The sequence below is a fragment of the Mesoplodon densirostris genome, chromosome 1 (assembly GCF_025265405.1).
Source record: "Mesoplodon densirostris isolate mMesDen1 chromosome 1, mMesDen1 primary haplotype, whole genome shotgun sequence".
In the NCBI taxonomy this organism is placed as follows: Eukaryota; Metazoa; Chordata; class Mammalia; order Artiodactyla; family Ziphiidae; genus Mesoplodon; species Mesoplodon densirostris.
Window position 1 is genome coordinate 211,061,636 of NC_082661.1, and position 20,575 is coordinate 211,082,210.

At 39.9% G+C, this 20,575-nt stretch overlaps 1 long non-coding RNA gene across 1 annotated transcript in view; it reads left to right on the forward strand.

Moving 5' to 3' along the window:
• The window catches only part of LOC132500124 (uncharacterized), a 75,174-nt gene extending 54,747 nt beyond the window's left edge, over window positions 1-20,427 (forward strand). Inside the window, exons 3-5 of the long non-coding RNA XR_009533974.1 lie at window positions 18,041-18,133; window positions 19,228-19,349; window positions 20,310-20,427. This is a non-coding gene — a long non-coding RNA (uncharacterized LOC132500124). The remainder of the gene's footprint in view (window positions 1-18,040; window positions 18,134-19,227; window positions 19,350-20,309) is intronic.
• Window positions 20,428-20,575: the final 148 nt, after the last annotated feature.

Sequence of the window (20,575 nt, forward strand, 5' to 3'; positions counted from 1 at the left end):
AAAAAAATCACAACTCTTGGAAGTTTACCACCAGCATCTAAAATCAACAAAAGAGAGAAAAAAACATTTACTATATATTTCAGGTTTCTTTGGTGGGGGTGGTCTTCCCATGTGGTATTAATACTTCTTTCAGTTCCCATGACCAAAATAGTAAAAGCAGGAAAAAATATAAACCTAGTGGTTTTTGCTGAAACCAACGAGGTTGCTGTCTTGTTCTGTGCAGACACTCCCAGTGTCTCAGCTTGCTGGAAGAAATTTGCTGACATTTTCCTTTTATAGTTGTTTGTTTGGTAAAGAATAATAGTAAACATTCTAATATCCACATCTTGGTGATTAGTCTTACACTTTATTGCTTGATTGGTTTGGTGTTGGTGAGCTCATCTTCCACAGTCTTTTTCAATTTGTCATGGTGTTTTTATTTGCTTAATGTTATTCAAAAATATATATATATATAATTTTAAATTATTAGCATGAATACTACCGTTCATCTTTACATTGTGCGATACCAGTTTTAAATGCAAATATAAACATTTAACTTGTATGCAAAATCATAAAAATTATGCACTTTATTATTTTGTAGCTCTTATTTACAAGTGTATTTCATCCTTTTCAGAATAGTGGAAACACTGCCCCAAATTAACTCAACTGTTTTATTCCACTTCTTGATTCCCACGTGTTCTACCAACACTCTAATCTTGGCCTAATGATAAGAAGGACTGGAAGGAAAAGGAATTATGGGTTGCCCTATCTTTTCTTTTCTTTCATAATTTAAACTCTTTATTAAATAATGCAATTTCACTTTCCACACATTGACTCTTTTCTTAATTTATTAGTTTCCCCAGTTACTTAGCTTTCAAGTGAACCCTCAAATCCCAGGAAAGACTTTGTGAGCTGAAGCTTATTTAAATAAATTAGGGCTATAAATGAAAAAATTAGTCACTGAGAATCTCTAAAAATAATAGACTTCCTCCTGTACCACTCTTGAGACTAGATGGAAGCTTAACATATTCACAACTTAACCAGCTTAACAAAGTGACCCTCAAAATTATACAGGAAGCCATTTGTTTTTAGTTTTGAAAGAATATAATATTTGATATTTCAGTGAAAGTATGAAAGTATTCATTATGGGGAAAATCAAAATTTTGTTGGACTTTTCACATTTTTTAATTTAAAAAATTTGTTATTGAAGTATAATTGATTTACAGTACTGTGTTAATTTCAGGTTTACAGCACAGCGATTCAGTTATACATAAATATATATGTGTATATATATATATGCATACATATATACTTTCTCAGAATATTTTTCCTTATAGATTATTATAAAATATTGAATATAATTCCCTGTGCTATACAGTAGGTCCTTGTTGGTTATCTATTTTATATATAGTAGTAGTATGTATATGTTAATCCCAAACTCCTAATTTATCCCTCTCCTCACACCCCTTTCCCCTTTAGTAACCGTAGGTTTGTTTTCTATGTCTGTGAGTCTCTTTCTGTTTTGGAAATAAGTTCATTTGTATTTTTTTTTTTAGATTCCATACATAAGCAATATCATGTAATATTTGTCTTTCTCTGTCTGGCTTACTTCACTTAGTATGATAATCTCTAGATCCATCCATGTTGCTGCAAATGGCATTATTTCATTCTTTTTTATAGCTGAGTAATATTCCACTGTGTGTGTGTGTGTGTGTGTGTGTGTGTGTGTGTGTGTAAAACATCTTCTTTATCCATTCCTCTGTTGATGGACATTTAGGTTGCTTCCATGTCTTGGCTATTGTAAACAGTGCTGCGGTGAACACTGGGGTATACGTGTACCTTTTCAAATTATGGTTTTCTCCAGATATATGCCCAGGAGTAGGATTGCAGGATCATAAGGTAGTTCTATTTTTAGTTTTTTAAGGAACCTCCATACTGTTCTCCATAGTGACTCCTTTTCTTTCTATATCAGCATTTTCAGCATAAGTGGTTGCCTAACACTGAGAACTAATGGGAGTAAGGAATGGTGTGGTTGGGTTTCTTGTTCCTTTGTGTTTCTTTGAATGCCATTGCCTTCCTTCTGTGTTGGAAGCCCAGTTCTTGTTCAAACAGAAAGTTTGGCCTCTAGGGGCTATCAGTGTCCATACTTATTACTCAGTTGTAGATGTAACCTGCTTACCTTATACTAGCTTTGAGTCTCATTGAACTCCCGCACATCATGGACCCAATGGGATTTTGTGCTCTTGGGGCATCTTGAACACTATTATGTGAACAGGGTGGCAAGAAATAGACATATTGCATGTATCTCCCCTGCTCACTTGCATATTCCAGTGTTACATCAGACTGCACTTATAAAACACAAGTTCAAAGGTAAAGTTGTTAAAAATTTTAAGACAGAACATTAAACTAAGTGCAGGGCCTTCTGAGAGCAGGACCCTCTCAGTGTACAACACTGGTCACACACCCATGAAGCTGCCTTGTCTGCTGTATGTGTTTGGACCAAACATCTCAAATTCCTCGCTGGTTGTAGAGAGACTGCTCATTGCCACCTAATAATCCTCTCCTTCCTCCTTGGTAACAAAATGCCAATTTTATTTGGAGTTGTAAGATGCTCAGCTAAAAACTACATTTTCCAGCATCTTATGCAGCTACTTATAAACAAGTTTTGGTTAGTGAGATGTATGCAGAAGTGTTGCATGGGATTTGGGGGATAGCAGTCTCATTCCTACTTTCCAGCTGCTTAGAATAGAGTTGTGATAGCTAGAACTCCAGCAGTCACCTTGGAACATGAAGTGACCTTGAAGGTGGAAGTTGGGTTCTCAGATGAAACGCATAGGAGGTGCCTGAGTCCCTGAAAAACCATGGAGGTGCCACAGGAGCCCTTGGCTGCTTATCTCAGGACTTTTTATGTGTGAGAGAAATAAACTTGTATCTTGTTAAATCACTGTTATTTGGCATTTTAATTATATGCAGGCGAAACTAATCCTAACTTACAAGGAAAGTTTCAAGGGTTCACAGAGGTTAACCAATTAAGTTAAGCAGTGTTTTAAAGACAAACCTCGGGCAGTCCTCCATTTGTTATTGTGTAACATGTTTAGAATACCCTGGCTTGAGTGGCAATGATTTCTAGGATTCAGAGGCACTTTTCCTCTTTCTTCCCAGTTCAGAACTATGTTCTGGAGCTCTGAGATGGCAGGTAGACTCCAGATAAACGCAGTGTTACAATGTAAGGCATTATGGCAGTGATATACATGAGAGTAGGGTTTTGTCATTTTTTTTTCTAAGTAATTTAAATACCAATACCTTACAATGAACATGGGAAAGAAAATTATAAACATCCTTGTGGATATTTATAAGATTACCTACAGAAAAGAGATGTCAACCATTATTAATTTTTCAACCATAAAAAATAGATGAACTTTTTGCCTAAGAGTAAAGGATCAGGTTGGCTAATACTACCACCTAGAGTTAAAATTCAAAACTACCACTTCTTATCTCTAAGGAGCCTGAAAGGTTAGCGTTTGAGCAGGCGGTTTCTTCTCCCAAGACTAGTACTGGTTCTCCTAATCGTCTTCTCCATTTGTGAAGAGTCACTGGATGACATTTTCCAGGGAGCCTTCCAGAGGTAGCTGGGATGGCAGCTAGAGTGTGATCATAAACCAAGCTAATACATGGGGTGCAGTCCATTTTCCATTTATTTGTCCTGTCTAAGGGCTGTCCTGGCTAAGTAGCATGGAGATGGGCTTTGAACTCAGAAGCATTGGGGGTTAAGCAAAAGTGGGTCTAGGAAGAGGATGACAGAGGAAAGCAATGGAAATGCAATACCCTTACCTCTTCTCAGATGTCCTTCCAGCTGATCCTCAAGGATTGACCTCAGGCCCATTTCCCCTCCTCCTACCTGGTTTATTCTGCTTCCCTCAACCCCATGTATTCCATGATGACCTTTTGTAAGCTCATCCTCTCTCTCATCCCCTTTCTAACATCCTTCTCACTTCACTTTGAGTCAGTGCTGTTTGGTGGAAAGAGGGTGGAGAACGAGGCGTGGTTTGAATCTGGTCCTGCATTTATCTTACTATTTATCTTGAGCAAGTCACTACAATTTCCTGAGACTGCACTTATTCATATCTGTATGGGGTATAATACATGGGACGTTACAGGGTGGTTGCCAAGCCGAAATGGGGAAATGTACTGTGCGAGAAACTGGCCTTTGGTGGGTAGTTAAGGAATTTTATTTTCTTTCCCTTTTCTCATTCTCTTATCCTCCATAAATCATGGTTAGGGAAAAATCAGTAAAAAAAAAAGGAAAATAGGCTGTTGGTATGAGATATTAGGTATAAATAATCTTCAAAGTCTGATTTTAAAAATACAATGACAATCAATGTCTGTTGCTTTTCTGTTTTTTACCTGTGTGTTCTCTGAGAAAGGGAAGCTCATCAGACATGGTTATAAAGTGGAAAGAAAAACCATGGGCTATTCAACTCACTGATCTGTAATTCAAGACCAATCACTTTGACTTCTCTCAGCCTAAGTTCTTTATATGTGAAACAGGGACAGTGTTCCCTCTCATGCCTGCTTACTCGGTGCTTATGAGGACACAGCAAGTAAAATAGCTGGAAGGACTTTATAAAGTCTAAAGTAAATACTAATGTAAATAGTATTTATTATTATTTCTTCCCTCCTTGTTATACCCCTAGTAGACATTCAGTAAGTATTAAAAAAAATTAACCATGAATTTTACCTAATTAATTCACCTAATAGTCATTGAATGCCTATTAAGTGCCAGGCACTATATTTAGCATGTATTGTGTAATAGACACTTTGCTAGGATTTGGTGAGCCTGCAAAGATGATTAAGGTCCCTCCTGGAGTTGGTTGGGCAAAGGTGAAATAACATAGCCATACAGAGTGAAATCATGGGAGTGTGTGCGTACTGAGATCATCATTTGTTGTAGGAGCCCAGAAGGGAGTAATTGATGTTGTGGAGTCCAAGAAGAACTTCACAGAGATGAAGCATTTAAGACATACTATTTTTGTAAACAAATGGAGAAGAGGAAATTCCTCTTCTCAAAGTGAACAAAGGGATGGATTTGGAAAAAATCAGGGAGGAAAAGACAAGGTGTTCGTTGTGACAGTAGAGAGAGAGAGAGAGAGAGAGAGAGAGAGAGAACAAGGTATGTCTGTAATTGTTGGTGACATGCAGCTGGAAACATCAAACAAGCAGATCATGGAGGGCCTTAAATTATACACAGAGGATTTTGTGTGTATTATTTCTGTAGCAATAGGCCAACAACAATTAGAACAGTTAGGTGACATGATCAGAGCTGTGTTTTCTGCAGATAACTCTTAGGAGAAAGTAAAAGATTGATTAGAGATACCAGATATTAGAGATACAGACATGTGAGATGTTATTGCAAAAGAACTGAACCAGGGTAGGAGTGGTGGAGATATAAAGTGGATAGAAAATATGATGCTGATATGAGCTTACATCGTTCAGCAACTAATTGATTAGGGGAGGATTTTGCAATGGGGAGAGAATATACGATGAACTGGAATTATCTAGATGGAAGGGTTGTGAGGATGTGCCATGAACCCAAAGGTGGCCCGAGAGGAGAGGTCAGGGACTCAAAAGTGTGCAAGAATTATTAAAACAGAAACCTCAATTAAATGGACTTGGGAGGCCAGAAGGGGGAGCTCTCAAGCCCTGGACAATAGCAGAGCCCAACAGGAAGAAAAAGGACTTCCCTGGCAAGGACTCAGCCAATGAAAAGCCATGGACTCTTAGCTTACTACAGTCCTCCCAACTTCCTTTTCCCCTCTATAAAAGTGTTCTCCTTCTCTTGCCATGGGGGGATTTGCACATGGCTCACCATGATTGCAGACCCCAGACTGCAATTCCTCGCTGATCCCAAACCCACCTTTGCTGGAGAAATATATGGCATTCTATTTGTTAAAGGTCAACAAGTATGTTATAGTAGAAATTAAATAGGCTTTCTAGTCAAATTAGTCAGTGTTAAAATCCTGCCACTTATATGCACGTATCGTCAAACAAGTGAGCAAAACTCTCTGAGCCTTGATTCCTTACCTACAAAATGGGAATGATGATACTGCTTAGTTTCCATGATGGATGTAGAGGATCCTTGTTGCTTATCTCCTTGGCATCCATCCCCCACTTCTTCCAGCAACATGCCCAGCTTTCACTGGGGAATCTGCTTACTCCGCACTCTCAGAACGTGTGCTCACGAGAGATTCTTGCAGGCAGATCTGATTGGCTCAGGAGTGACCCAAATTGGGCCATTGAGAGCATCATGGCTAAACACCATGGCTTTTGTTTGTGAGCAGATTCTTCTCCACAGGCTGTGAAGCTGAGAGCTGGATATAAAGTTTAGAGCTGCTGTAACCCTCTTGCCACTTCAGAGGAGATTCTGGAGTTGTGCAGTTACACTGCTTGGATCCTGAAGATGAAGTCCTGATAGCAAGAGGCAGAATGGAGAGATACAAAGAAATGGAGTCACTCGGACATTGTATGAGCCCTTGTTGACAGCGCTTCCCCAAATCAGCCATGACGATGGACTTTTCAGTTATGTGACTGTCAGAAGATGCTAAGTTATGCTGTGTAATAACAAACACCCAAAAGCTCAGGGGCTTACAACAACAAAGATTTATTGCTCACTTAGTTACACAGGATGGCTGCAACTCTGCTAGATTGTTTTTGATCTGGGACCCAGGATGATGGAGCAAGCTCTGTTTGGAAAATCACCAGTTGTAATAGAGGGAAAAGAGAGTAGTAGGGAAAATAAGTACTAGCTCCTAAACCATCTATCTGCCTGGAGGATGCTTCCTGCTTGCATGTCATTGGCCAGAACAAATTCACATACTCAAGCTTGATGCCATAGGGTGGAGAGGGGCAGCAAATACTTCTGAATAATAATAATGCAATCTACCAGTAAATTTCCCTTTTGCTTAAGCGAGCTTAGGTCATATTTTCTGTCACTTGCAGCCAAAAGAACCTTAACTGAGAAAAGCTGTTGAAAGAATTAAATTAGACATTTTATATACAATCGTCAACACATGGTAAACATTCAGTAACTGGGAGCTACTATTTCCAAGCACATGAACACAGATGAATTGAGGATTACATCTTTCTCAATTGTTCTCAATTTCTTTAATTTATTCACTATCTCAGTAACATTTATTGAGTTCTTTTTATGTGACACACTCTGTGCTAGGTGGTGGGGACACAAAATGATACAGTACATTTTCAGTTTAGTTCTCCAGTAGATTTCATGTTAAAGAAATAACTTAATGTGAGGGCTCAGTGTCTTATGCCTAAGGAAAGTGATAAACATTTAGGAAATTAGTATTCAGAAAAAGGTTACATATGGTACATAATGAAATGGAACCAGAAGTATGACTGATACTCATTTACTCACCACTCATCAACCCATTTGTCCAATACATACTTATTAGCCTCTGCCACGAGCTAGACCCTCTTGAGGTAGAAAAGCAAATGACATTTATTCTTGTCTTTACTTAAAATGCAGTAGTAAGGAGAGGTGAGCTGAGAGTATATAAATGGATGCTATAATAAGGAAAATAAAACAATAATGCTGATGATGGCTAATGCTGTCAGTCACCAATAACCTCCTTTTTTTTTTTTTTTTTTTTTTTTCTTTTTGCGGTATGTGGGCCTCTCACTGTTGTGGCCTCTCCCGTTGCGGAGCACAGGCTCCGGATGCGCAGGCCCAGCGGCCATGGCTCACGGGCCCAGCCGCTCCGCGGCATATGGGATCCTCCCAGACCGGGGCACGAACCCGTATCCCCTGCATCGGCAGGCGGACTCTCAACCACTTGCGCCACCAGGGAGGCCCAATAACCTCCATTTTGCCAGACCTAAAGATCAACACTCAACCTTGCTCCACAAGCAATTGACAAGAGTTAATCATTCCCTTATTCTTCACTTGCTTATGCACACCGCCCTTCCTGGTTTTCCTCCTAAGATCAGTCCTCTGCTACATGCTTAACACACTTACCCCGTGGGTGTCTCATTCAGTCTTCTGGCTTTAAGTATCATCTCTACACTGATGATTCCCAGTTTGATGACTACCTCCATGTCTCTCCCCAACTCCAGAATGATTGATCTTATTACCTCCTTGTATAATAAGTGTCTCACAGTTATTACCAGACTGGACTCCTGATCCATCAGCCCCAAACTGATGCCTCTCTCGGGGTTCCCACTCCAGTAAAGGGTACCACCTTTCACCCCAGTTGCTCAGGCCAACCTGGGAGTAATCCTAATCCCTTTCCTTCTTTCCTCCCACTTCCACTTCATCAGCCAGTCTGTGGACTCTGACTTTTAAAACATGTTGAATGTGATCATTTCTTCTCTCTTCCCCTCTAGGATATCACCTCAGTCCTGGACTCAGCATCATCCTTCTATCCTGGGCTCTTACAGCAGCTTCCCCTAACTGGCTTTTCTGCTTCCGTTTTTGTTCTATTATTTTCTACATGGCAGCCAGAATAATTCTTTTACAACTAAAGTCAGATCATATCACTTCTCTTTTCAAAAGCCTCCAAATGCTCCACTTCACCCTGCACGCTTAGATAGGAGAATGACTCATTCCCTCATTTCCCGGGTCCCGTTGGCTGTCTGCTCAAATGTCACTTCATCAGAGAGGTCTTCCCTGACATCTTATCAAAAAATGCTGGTCCCTTCTGCCCTCGCCCTCCATTCCTTTACTGTTTTATTTTTCTCCACGTTGCCACTTGACATCATACAAAATATTTATTTATCTGTTTATAAATAGGAGAATGTAAGCACCCTGAAGATTTTGCATTTCCAGTACCAAAAACAGTCTAGAAGAGGGCTGGCACGCACATGCTTTTATTAAGTACTCCAGGCATTATTCTAACACAATTTATTATCCGTTACATTATCCTAACACATTAGATTCGCTGTATGGCTGTCCACATTTCACAGACATGGTCACAGCCAAGGCACAGAATCGCTAAGTAACTTGCCCAGAGTCACACAGCGCTTTCAAGTGGCTTAGCAAGGATGCACATTGAGGCGCTCTTCCTCCGGGGTCCCTCTGCTTCTCAGCACTCGGCGCTCAGGTTCGACACCCGAAAGCCGTTCGCGGGGGGCGAGCTAGACGTCAGGGGGACGCCAGCGAGGGCGCGGCTCACCCAGCCTCCCTTTTCCTGGGAAGTCGGCGCGCACGCGTCCCTAACCTTTGGGTGCCGGAGCTGGCAGAGCGCACAGATTCGGGCAGGAGGCTGGGCGCGGGAGCGGCCCGTACTTCTGCTGAGTCGCGGACCGCCGGAGACGGAGAACGGAGCCCCAAGCAGCCTGAGCGAAACGCCTCCCGTTTCGTTTTCCCGACGCGCCTCGGCTTTGTTTCGGTTTCCTGTTTCGGTTTCCGATCGTTGTCTTCAAAACGAAACTGAAAGTTGCGCTAAACTGCGCAGCGTTCCTTTGGACAGAGGTGCCTTTTGGGACCAGTCGTTACCTCTGCGAATCTGTCTGGAACAGAGTGACCTTGCAAATGTGGTTTGTGGTTTGGACACCTGAAACTCCCTTAGAAATACCCTAGGGCGTCTTTTTTCTTCAGATTAAAAACATGTATAGTAGCATTTTGCTATTATTGATTATTGTATCCATAGAGACACAGGGAAAGAAATCGCTTATTATTCTAACACCCAAAGACAACTCCTAATATTTTTTTTCATCTTTATTGGCGTATAATTGCTTTACAATGGTGTGTTAGGTTACTTTCTGCTGTGTAACAAAATGAATCAGTTATACATATACATATGTTCCCATATCTCTTCCCTCTTGCGTCTCCCTCCCTCCCACCCTCCCTATCCTACCCCTCTAGGTGGTCACAAAGCACCGAGCTGGTCTCCCTGTGCTATGCGGCTGCTTCCCACTAGCTATCTATTTTTACGTTTGGTAGTTTATATATGTCCATGCCACTCTCTCGCTTTGTCACAGCTTGCCCTTCCCCCTCCGCATATCCTCAAGTCCATTCTCTAGTAGGTCTCTGCCTTTATTCCTGTCTTACCCCTAGGTTTTTCATGACATTTTTTCCCTTTAAATTCCATATATATGTGTTAGCATACGGTATTTGTCTTTCTCTTTCTGACTTACTTCACTCTGTATGACAGACTTTAGGTCTATCCACCTCATTACAAATAGCTCAATTTCATTTCTTTTTTATGGCTGAGTAATATTCCATTGTCTATATGTGCCACATCTTCTTTATCCATTCATCTGTTGATGGACACTTAGGTTGTTTCCATCTCCTGGCTATTGTAAATAGAGCTGCAATGAACATTTTGGTACATGACTCTTTTTGAATTATGGTTTTCTCAGGGTATATGCCCAGTAGTGGGATTGCTGGGTCATATGGTAGTTTTATTTGTAGTTTTTTAAGGAACCTCCATACTGTTCTCCATAGTGGCTATATCAATTTACATTCCCACCAACAGTGCAAGAGGGTTCCCTTTTCTCCACACCCTCTCCAGCATTTATTGTTTCTAGATTTTTTGATGATGGCCATTCTGACTGGTGTGAGATGATATCTCATTGTAGTTTTTTTTTTTTTTTTTTTTTTTTTTTTGCGGTATGTGGGCCTCTCACTGTTGTGGCCTCCCCCGTTGCGGAGCACAGGCTCCGGACGCGCAGGCTCCGGACGCGCAGGCTCAGCGGCCATGGCTCACGGGCCCAGCCGCTCCGCGGCATATGGGATCCTCCCAGACCGGGGCACGAACCCGTATCCCCTGCATCGGCAGGCGGACTCTCAACCACTTGCGCCACCAGGGAGGCCCCTCATTGTAGTTTTGATTTGCATTTCTCTAATGATTAATGATGTTGAGCATTCTTTCATGTGTTTTTTGGCAGTTTGTATACCTTCTTTGGAGAAACGTCTATTTAGGTCTTCTGCCCATTTTTGGATTGGGTTGTTTGTTTTTTTGTTATTGAGCTGCATGAGCTGCTTGTAAATTTTGGAGATTAATCCTTTGTCAGTTGCTTCATTTGCAAATATTTTCTCCCATTCTGAGGGTTGTCTTTTGGTCTTGTTTATGGTTTCCTTGGCTGTGCAAAAGCTTTGAAGTTTCATTAGGTCCCATTTGTTTATTTTTGTTTTTATTTCCATTTCTCTAGGAGGTGGGTCGAAAAGGATCTTGCTGTGATTTATGTCATAGAGTGTTTCTATGTTTTCCTCTAAGAGTTTGATAGTTTCTGGCCTTACATTTAGGTCTTTAATCCATTTTGAGCTTATTTTTGTGTATGGTGTTAGGGAGTGTTCTAATCTCATACTTTTACATGTACCTGTCCAGTTTTCCCAGCACCACTTATTGAAGAGCCTGTCTTTTCTCCACTGTATATTCTTGCCTCCTTTACCAAAGATAAGGTGACCATATGTGTGTGGGTTTATCTCTGGGCTTTCTATCCTGTTCCATTGATCTATATTTCTGTTTTTGTGCCAGTACCATACTGTCTTGATTACTGTAGCTTTGTAGTATATTCTGAAGTCAGGGAGCCTGATTCCTCCAGCTCCATTTTTCTTTCTCAGGACTGCTTTGGCTATTTGGGGTCTTTTGTGTTTCCATACAAATTGTGAAATTTTTTGTTCTAGTTCTGTGAAAAATGCCATTGGTAGTTTGATAGGGATTGCATTGAATCTGTAGATTGCTTTGGGTAGTAGAGTCATTTTCACAATGTTGATTCTTCCAATCTAAGAACATGGTATATCTCTCCATCTGTTTGTAGCATCTTTAATTTCTTTCATCAGTGTCTTATAGTTTTCTGCATACAGGTCTTTTGTCTCCCTAGGTAGGTTTATTCCTAGGTATTTTATTCTTCTTGTTGCAGTGGTAAATGGGAGTGTTTCCTTAATTTCTCTTTCAGATTTCTCATCATTAGTGTATAGGAATGCAAGAGATTTCTGTACATTAATTTTGTATCCTGCAACTTTACCAAATTCATTGATTAGCTCTAGTAGTTTTCTGGTGGCGTCTTTAGGATTCTCTATGTATAGTATCATATCATCTGCAAACAGTTACAGTTTTATTTCTTCTTTTCCAATTTGGATTCCTTTTATTTCTTTTTCTTCTCTGATTGTCATGGCTAGGACTTCCAAAACTATGTTGAATAATAGTGGTGAGAGTGGACATCCTTGTCTTGTTCCTGATCTTAGAGGAAATGCTTTCAGCTTTTCACCATTGAGAATGATCTTTGCTGTGGGTTTGTCATATATGGCCTTTATTATGTTGAGGTAGGTTCCCTCTGTACCCATGGTCTGAAGAGTTTTTATCATAAATGGGTCTTGAATTTTGTCAAAAGCTTTTTCTGCATCTATTGAGATGATCGTATGGTTTTTCTTCTTCAATTTGTTAATATGGTGTATCACATTGATTGATTTGCATATACTAAAGAATCCTTGCATCCCTGGGATAAATCCCACTTGATCATGGTGTATGATCCTTTTAATGTGTTTTGGATTCTGTTTGCTAGTATTTTGTTGAGGATTTTTGCATCTATATTCATCAGTGATATTTTTCTGTAATTTTCTTTTTTTGTAGTATCTTTGTCTGGTTTTGGTATCAGGGTGATGGTGGCCTCACAGAATGAGTTTGGGAGTGTTCCTTCCTCTGCAATTGTTTGGAACAGTTTGAGAAGGATGGGTGTTAGCTCTTCTCTAAATGTTCGATAGAATTCACCTGTGAAGCCATCTGGTCCTGAACTTTTGTTTGTTGGAAGATTTTTAATCACAGTTTCAATTTCATTACTTGTGATTGGTCTGTTCATATTTTCTGTTTCTTCCTGGTTCAGTCTTGGAAGGCTATACCTTTCTAAGAATTTGTCCATTTCTTCCATGTTGTCCATTTTATTGGCATAGAGTTCCTTGTAGTAGTCTCTTAGGATGCTTTGTATTTCGGCAGTATCTGTTGTAACTTCTCCTTTTTCATTTCTAATTTTATTAATTTGAGTCCTCTCCCTCTTTTTCTTGATGAGTCTGGCTGATGGTTTATCAATTTTGTTTATCTTCTCAAAGAACCAGCCTTTAGTTTTATTGATCTTTGCTATTGTTTTCTTTGTTGCTATTTCATTTATTTCTGCTCTGATCTTTACGATTTCTTTCCTTCTGCTAACTTTGGGTTTTGTTTGTTCTTCTTTCTCTAGTTCCTTTAGGTGTAAGGTTAGATTGTTTATTTGAGATTTTTCTTTTTCTTGAGGTAGGCTTGTATAGCTATAAACTTCCCTCTTAGAACTGCTTTTGGTGCATCCTATAGGTTTTGGATCGTCGTGTTTCATTGTCATTTGTCTCTAGGTATTTTTTGATTTCCTCTTTGATTTCTTCAGTGACCTCTTGGTTATTTAGTAACGTATTGTTTAGCCTCCACGTGTTTGTGTTTTTTACGTTTTTTTCCCTGTAATTCATTTCTAATCTCATAGCATTGTGGTCAGAAAAGATGCTTGATATGATTTTAATTTTCTTAAAGTTACTGAGGCTTGATTTGTGACCCAAGTTGTGATCTATCCTGGAAAATGTTCTGTGCGCACTTGAGAAGAAAGTGTAATCTGCTGTTTTTGGGTGGAATGTCCTATAAATATCAATTAAATCTATCTGGTCTATTGTGTCATTTAAAGCTTCTGTTTCCTATTTATTTTCATTTTGGATGATCTGTCCATTGGCATAAGTGAGGTGTTAAAAGTTCCCCACTATTATTGTGTTACTGTCAGTTTCCTCTTTTTTAGCTGTTAGCAGTTGCCTTATGTATTGAGGTGCTCCTATGTTGGGTGCATTTATATTTATAATTGTTACATCTTCTTCTTGGATTGATCCCTTGATGATTATGTAGTGTACTTCCTTGTCTCTTGTAGCATTCTTTATTTTAAAATCTATTTTATCTGATACGAGTATTGCTACTCCAGCGTTCTTTTGATTTCCATTTGCATGGAATATCTTTTTCCATCCCCTCACTTTCAGTCTGTATGTGTCCCTAGGTCTGAAGTGGGTCTCTTGTAGACAGCATATATATGGGTCTTGTTTTTGTATCCATTCAGCAAGCCTGTGTCTTTTGGTTGGAGCATTTAATCCATTCACGTTTAAGGTAATTATTGATACGTATGTTCCTAGTACCATTTTCTTAATTGTTTTGGGTTTGTTTTTGTAGGCCCTTTCTTCTCTTGTGTTTCCCACTTAGAGAAGTTCCTTTAGCATTTGTTGTAGAGCTGGTTTGGTGGTGCTGAATTCTCTTAGCTTTTGCTTGCCTGTAAAGCTTTTGATTTCTCCATCAAATCTGAATGAGATCCTTGCCGCATAGAGTAATCTTGGTTGTAGGTTCTTCCCTTTCATCACTTTAATTATGTCATGCCACTCCCTTCTGGCTTGTAGAGTTTCTGCTGAGAAATCAGTTGTTAACCTTATGGGAGTTCCCTTGTATGTTATTTGTTGTTTCTCCCTTGCTGCTTTCAATAATTTTTCTTTGTCTTTAATTTTTGCCAATTTGATTACTCTGTGTCTCGGAGTGTTTCTCCTTGGGTTTATCCTGTATGGGACTTGCTGCGCTTCCTGGACTTGGGTGGCTATTTCCTTTCCCATGTTAGGAAAGTTTTTGTCTATAAGCTCTTCAAATATTTTCTTGGGTCCTTTCTCTCTCTCTTTTTGTGGGACCCCTATAATGCCAATGTTGTTGTGTTTAATGTTGTCCCAGAGGCCTCTTAGGCTGTCTTCATTTCGTTTCATTCTTTTTTCTTTATTCTGTTCTGCGGCAGTGAATTCTACCATTCTGTCTTCCAGGTCATTTATCTGTTCTTCTGCCTCAGTTATTCTGCTATTGATTCCTTCTAGTGTAGTTTTCATTTCAGTTATTGTATTGTTCATCTCTGTTTGTTTGTTCTTTAATTCTTCTAGGTCTTTGTCAAACATTTCTTGCATCTTCTCGATCTTTGCCTCCATTCTTTTTCCGAGGTCCTGGATCATCTTCACTATCATTATTCTGAATTCTTTTTTCTGGAAGGTTGCCTATCTCCACTTCATTTAGTTGTTTTTCTGGGGTTTTATCTTGTTCCCTCATCTGGTACATAGCCCTCTGCCTTTTCATCTTGTCTATCTTTTCGTGAATGTGGTTTTTGTTCCACAGGCTGCAGGATTGTACTTCTTCTTGCTTCTGCTGTCTGCCCTCTGGTGGATATGGCCATCTAAGAGGCTTGAGCAAGCTTCCTGATGGGAGGGACTAGTGGTAGGTAGAGCTGACTGTTGCTCTGGTGGGCAGAGCTCAGTAAAACTTTAATCCCCTTGACTGCTGATGGGTGGGGCTGGGTTCCCTCCCTGTTGGTTGTTTGGCCTGAGGTGACCCAACACTGGAGCCTACCCAGCTCTTCGGTGGGGCTAATGGCGGACTCTGGGAGGACTCACACCAAGGAGTACTTCCCAGAACTTCTGCTGCCAGTGTCCTTGTCCCCACGGTGAGCCACAGCCACCCCCCGCCTCTGCAGGAGACCCTCCAACACTAGCAGGTAGGTCTGGTTCAGTCTCCCCTGGGGTCACTGCTCCTTCCCCCTGGATCCTGATATACACACTACTTTCTGTGTGCCCTCCAGGAATGGAGTCTCTGTTTCCCCCAGTCCTGTCAGAGTCCTGCAATCAAATCCCGCTAGCCTTCAAAGTGTGATTCTCTAGGAATTCCTCCTCCTGTTGCCAGACCCTCAGGTTGGGAAGCCTGACATGGGGCTCAGAGCCTTCACTCCAGTGGGTGGACTTCTGTGGTATAAGTGTTCTCCAGTTTGTAAGTCACCCACCCAGAAGTTACGGGATTTGATTTTTATGGTGATCGCGCCCCTCCTACCATCTCATTGTGGGTTCTCCTTTGTCTTTGGATGTGGGGTATCTTTTTTGGTGAGTTCCAGTGTCTTCCTGTCAATGATTGTTCAGCAGTTAGTTGTGATTCTGGTGTTCTCGCAAGAGGGAGTGAGGGCACGTCCTTCTACTCCACCATCTTGGTTCTATCCTCTCCATCTGACATATTTTTAAAAGAGCACTCTGACTTCTCTTTAGAGAAGAAACTGCTGGGGGCAGAGATGCAATGTGGGGGCCCAGTGAGGTGCTGTTGTCATTTCCCAGGGGAGAAATGATGGTGACTTGGTGGCTACAGGGCTAACAGTGGAGTGGTGAGAAGTGGTTGGATCCTGGATAGATTTTGAAGATAGAGGCTTTGGTATTTGTGGGTTGAAGTGTGTAGAAGAAAGAGAGGAGTCGAGGATGGCTTCAAGGTTTTTGGCCTGAGCAGGTGAAAGATCATGGTTACCCTTAACTGGGAGGGAGAAGAAGAGTGGATATTGTTGGAAGGGACTTTTAAAGGTGATCTTGACCATCCCCTTTGCCTTTAGTGAGAGTACTTTAACGTCCTTTACTCTTTTTTCTATTCTTTAAAGATTTTTAGAATTAGGACGACAGTTTCTCCTTGAATTTGGTATTCCATTGTGTTGGCAGTTCTGGATTTCTCCTCTTTATTTTTGTAGATGGCCAAGTGTTTTCATGGGGAAAGAACAGCCATGGGCAGCTGGGCCTGGGGAAGAAGTTCCCCTCTTAAGCCAGCCCACAGAGGGTGAGGTCCCTGGAGGGGATCCCGCTGGCACAGGTGACTGCAGGAGGGGCCCACAGCTTTGCCCTGTCTCTCTCTGGGACTTCATTTGGCTGGGGAAGCAACAATGCAGGGAAGCTGGCCCTCGGAGGGAATCATGTCCCAGGTAACAAGGTAGTCTTGTAGTAAGTCCTTCTTTCTTTCTGGTTGGAAAATCGGTTCTGAAAGTATAGAACAGTGGTCCCAAACTTTGTGACACATTAGAATCACCTAGGGAGCTATATTAACTTTTTTGATTCCTGCTGTAACAAATCACAAACCTAGTGTCTTAAAACAACATAAATTTATTAACTCATGGCTCTGGTGGTCAGAAGTCTGATGGAGGTCTCACTGGGTTAAAATCAAAGTGCTGCATTAATTTCTGGAGGCTGGAGGGGACCAGAGCATTTTTCTTCCCTTTTCCAGCTTCTGGAGGCACCTACACTCTTGACTCATAACCCACTTTCTTCTTCAAAGCCAGCAATAGCTGGTTCAGTCTTCTTCAAGTCTCATTAGGCTGACATTCACTCTTCTGCCTCCCTCTTCCTCTTAAAAGTACCCTTGTGATTACACTGGGCCCACCTGGATAATCCAGGCTAACCTCCCTATTTTAAGGTCAACTCATTAACAACCTTCTTAAATCCATCTGCTTCCTTAACTTCCCTTTGCCATGTAATTTAACATATTCACAGGCTCTGGGAAAAGAACATGGCCATCTTTGCAAGGCCATTAGTCTGTCTACTCTAAGAACTTTTAAAAATCTGAATGCCCAGGTTGGACCCCAGAGCAATTAAATCAGAATGTCTGGGGATGGAAGCCAGGCATCAGTCATTACCAAAGACGCCACAGGTGATTCCAATGTGCAGCAAAGTTTGGGAACCACTTGTTTAGAACATTGCTAGCAGTAGGGGAAACAACCAGTTCCTCTCCAACCTTTCAACTAAACTCCCTGTGACGTCTTCCCCATGAGCCCCTCTGTTCAATTCTTTACATGTGGCTCACGTATATTTAGCTCTTGTTACATACCAGTACCATGCTGAGCTCCTACATCTCATTTCATTTAACTTTGTCAACATGAAGTAGGCCATCTTATCTTCTCAACTATTATTGCATATTTGCAGAACACCTACTATGTAACAGAAATGAATACAACATAATGGAAATATTATTGAGAATGGGGGTTTTTAAGCTTAGTTTTCTCGGCCAATAACCTTAGTCATTCCAGAAAATTGAATATTTTCCAGAAATAAATGCTAAAGGACTGCTTTTCTTTTCCAACGCAGGGCTTTCCCTCTGTTTTATAATACTTCTGATTGTTCACTTTTTAAATTATGTTGATGAATTATAAGATGACAAAAATATTAAAATATATAAAAACCAGGAAATATGAGTATTTCTTATACTCTAGAGATTCTGCTTTCTTTCAACAGTTCAGAGCTACAAGCCTCGATCAGTTGGTGTACTGAAGACTCGGTGTGATTTATGTCAGCTGTGGTTATGAGCACACTGTCGTTCTTACCAAGGTAATCCAAAATGTCTTGCTATTGTTTTTTCTTTTTTTCTGGCCACACTGTGTGGCTTGCGGGATCTTAGTTCCCCAACCAGGGATTGAACCCAGGCCCCTGGCAGTGAAAGCGCTGAGTCCCAACTATGGGACCGCCAGGGAACTCGCATCTTGCTATTTTTTTAAATCCCAGAGAAATGTTACCACAAGGTACATGTACTGATTATTGTGGAAAACAATATTTGTATCAACATCTGAAGATATCCATTCAATGTACAGATGTCTAAAGAGGAGAACTTAGCCGAATATAAACCATGGAATTTTAAAGATCCTATAACAAAAGCTAATTTCAGCTTTAGGAAATATTTTTAGATATTTTAAAATTAGATTAATATAGGAGCTAATCCTTTTAGCAGTTATTCATTCATAATGTAGCTCTACACATGAAAAATATTATAGAAGCAACAAAGTAATTTTTATAGGTTTCAGTGGCCCATACTACAGACTAGAACATTTTTTGTTCCATTCCTTGCTTGGCACAATTATGAGTCAGCTTCCTGAATGTTCCCCACCCCCTTCTTGTACTGGCCATACAATACATTCCAACGGGATGGATTCTCTCCATAGATGTAATGAATAGACTTGAAGACTACTTGTGTGGTTGAAATGTTTATTTAAAAACTAAGTATCTAAAATAATTTATATTTTGTTTTAAAAGCATGTTTGAATTATATTCTTCTTGGTTGGCAAGAGAGAGCTAGAGTTGTTTTAATCTAGAATCATCTTTTGAAAAGAGATTTATTTTCAGAGAAATGATCGAATAGATAAAGCAACCCTATGCTTAAATGTTAGAGTTACTCTTGAACCAGTTAATTTGTCCATCAGTTTATTCCACAGACACCTATAAGTGCCTAGTTCTGAAGGGAATACCAATGATTTTTCAAGTTTAATGTGTTAATTCTTCATTCACTGTTAGAAATAATAAATACAGGACTCTTTGTCTTTATATAGAGCTTATATTTACCATGGTGCTCTCATAGAACTCTCTTAGGATACTTAAATCTTTTAGTTTTTAACTACTTTTTTTAGCCTGATCCCTCCTTTTTCAAACAGGATGGGAAAGTATTCACATTTGGAGACAATAGCTGTGGACAGCTGGGAAACAGCCCCACTGCTGAGAAGAGGGGTCCGCAACTCAGAAAGAATTGAGGGCCTAGTTTCGCAGACTGTGGAAGGTAATAAGTTTTTTTTTTTAAGCATGAGTAGAAAGCGTTGTATTTTATTGCTTAGAAATGACTCATGTGGAATGTTATTAAACCTTAAGACCCTAAAATATGTGATTACTCTTTTTATAGATCATTTTCCTTCTGAAAATTTGCTTCTTTCAAATATAGTTTAATATTTCTATTTTTTTCTTCTTTATCCTAGATATTTCATTTGTTTTGTAAGAATTTATTGGAACTCTACTGTGTATAGACCACCTTATGAGGGGGGTAGTGGAGTTGGTCTATAACAAAAATAGTGGTGCTTGCCTATTTGAGTTCATGAGACAAAGTTAATTTCATACAAGTAGAAGATATATATTTGCATATGTATTCAGAGTTTTGTATAACCTAATTATGAGGACACTTTGTTTCTTTTTTAATTTTTATTAGAGTATAGTTGATTTACAACTATAGTTAGTTTCTGCTGTACAGCAAAGTGAATCAGTTATACATATACATATATCCACTCTTTTTTAGATTCTTTACCCATATAGGTCATTACAGAGTATTGAGTAGAGTTCCCTGTGCCATACAACAGGTCCTTATTAGCTATCTATTTTATGTATAGTAGTGTGTATAGGTCAACCCCAATCTCCCAACTTATCCCTCCCTATGAGGACACTTTGCATATAATCTATCCAATTCATGAAAAGCGAAAGACAAAAAGAGCTTACATTTAAAACACAAATGAGAGAAACCATTGTAACGACCCATCAATAATATTCTGCCTTTAAGTTTAGTAATAAGTCAATATTCACCTACCATTTGTTTACCCACATGATTTGTCACCCTCTAACTCTGACATTGTGATATGGGATCTGGGTACTTAGTATAAGATAAATGTGTTATTTTGTGTTGAGACATCATCTTTCTCAAAAAATGTGACACATTATAATATGTCTTTATTATAATATATTCTCTCTTCTACAGTTCTCACACCCTTGTGTATGTCTCTACCACTAGTCAGGTGGTGTCTTTTGGTTGTGGACCAAGTTGCACAAGCAGCTCACCTCATCCGGGGGCTCTGGCAGAGAACTTTGACATTAGCTGCCTGATTTCTGTTGATGGTATGAGTGGTCTCACGAATTTGTAATTTTGTGTTAAATGATGCCACTGGAGGAGAAATATTATTCAGTTTCCTTTCAAAGGAGTGCATAGAACTGTGGTTCTTTTAGTACTGTTATCTTTGATTTGTA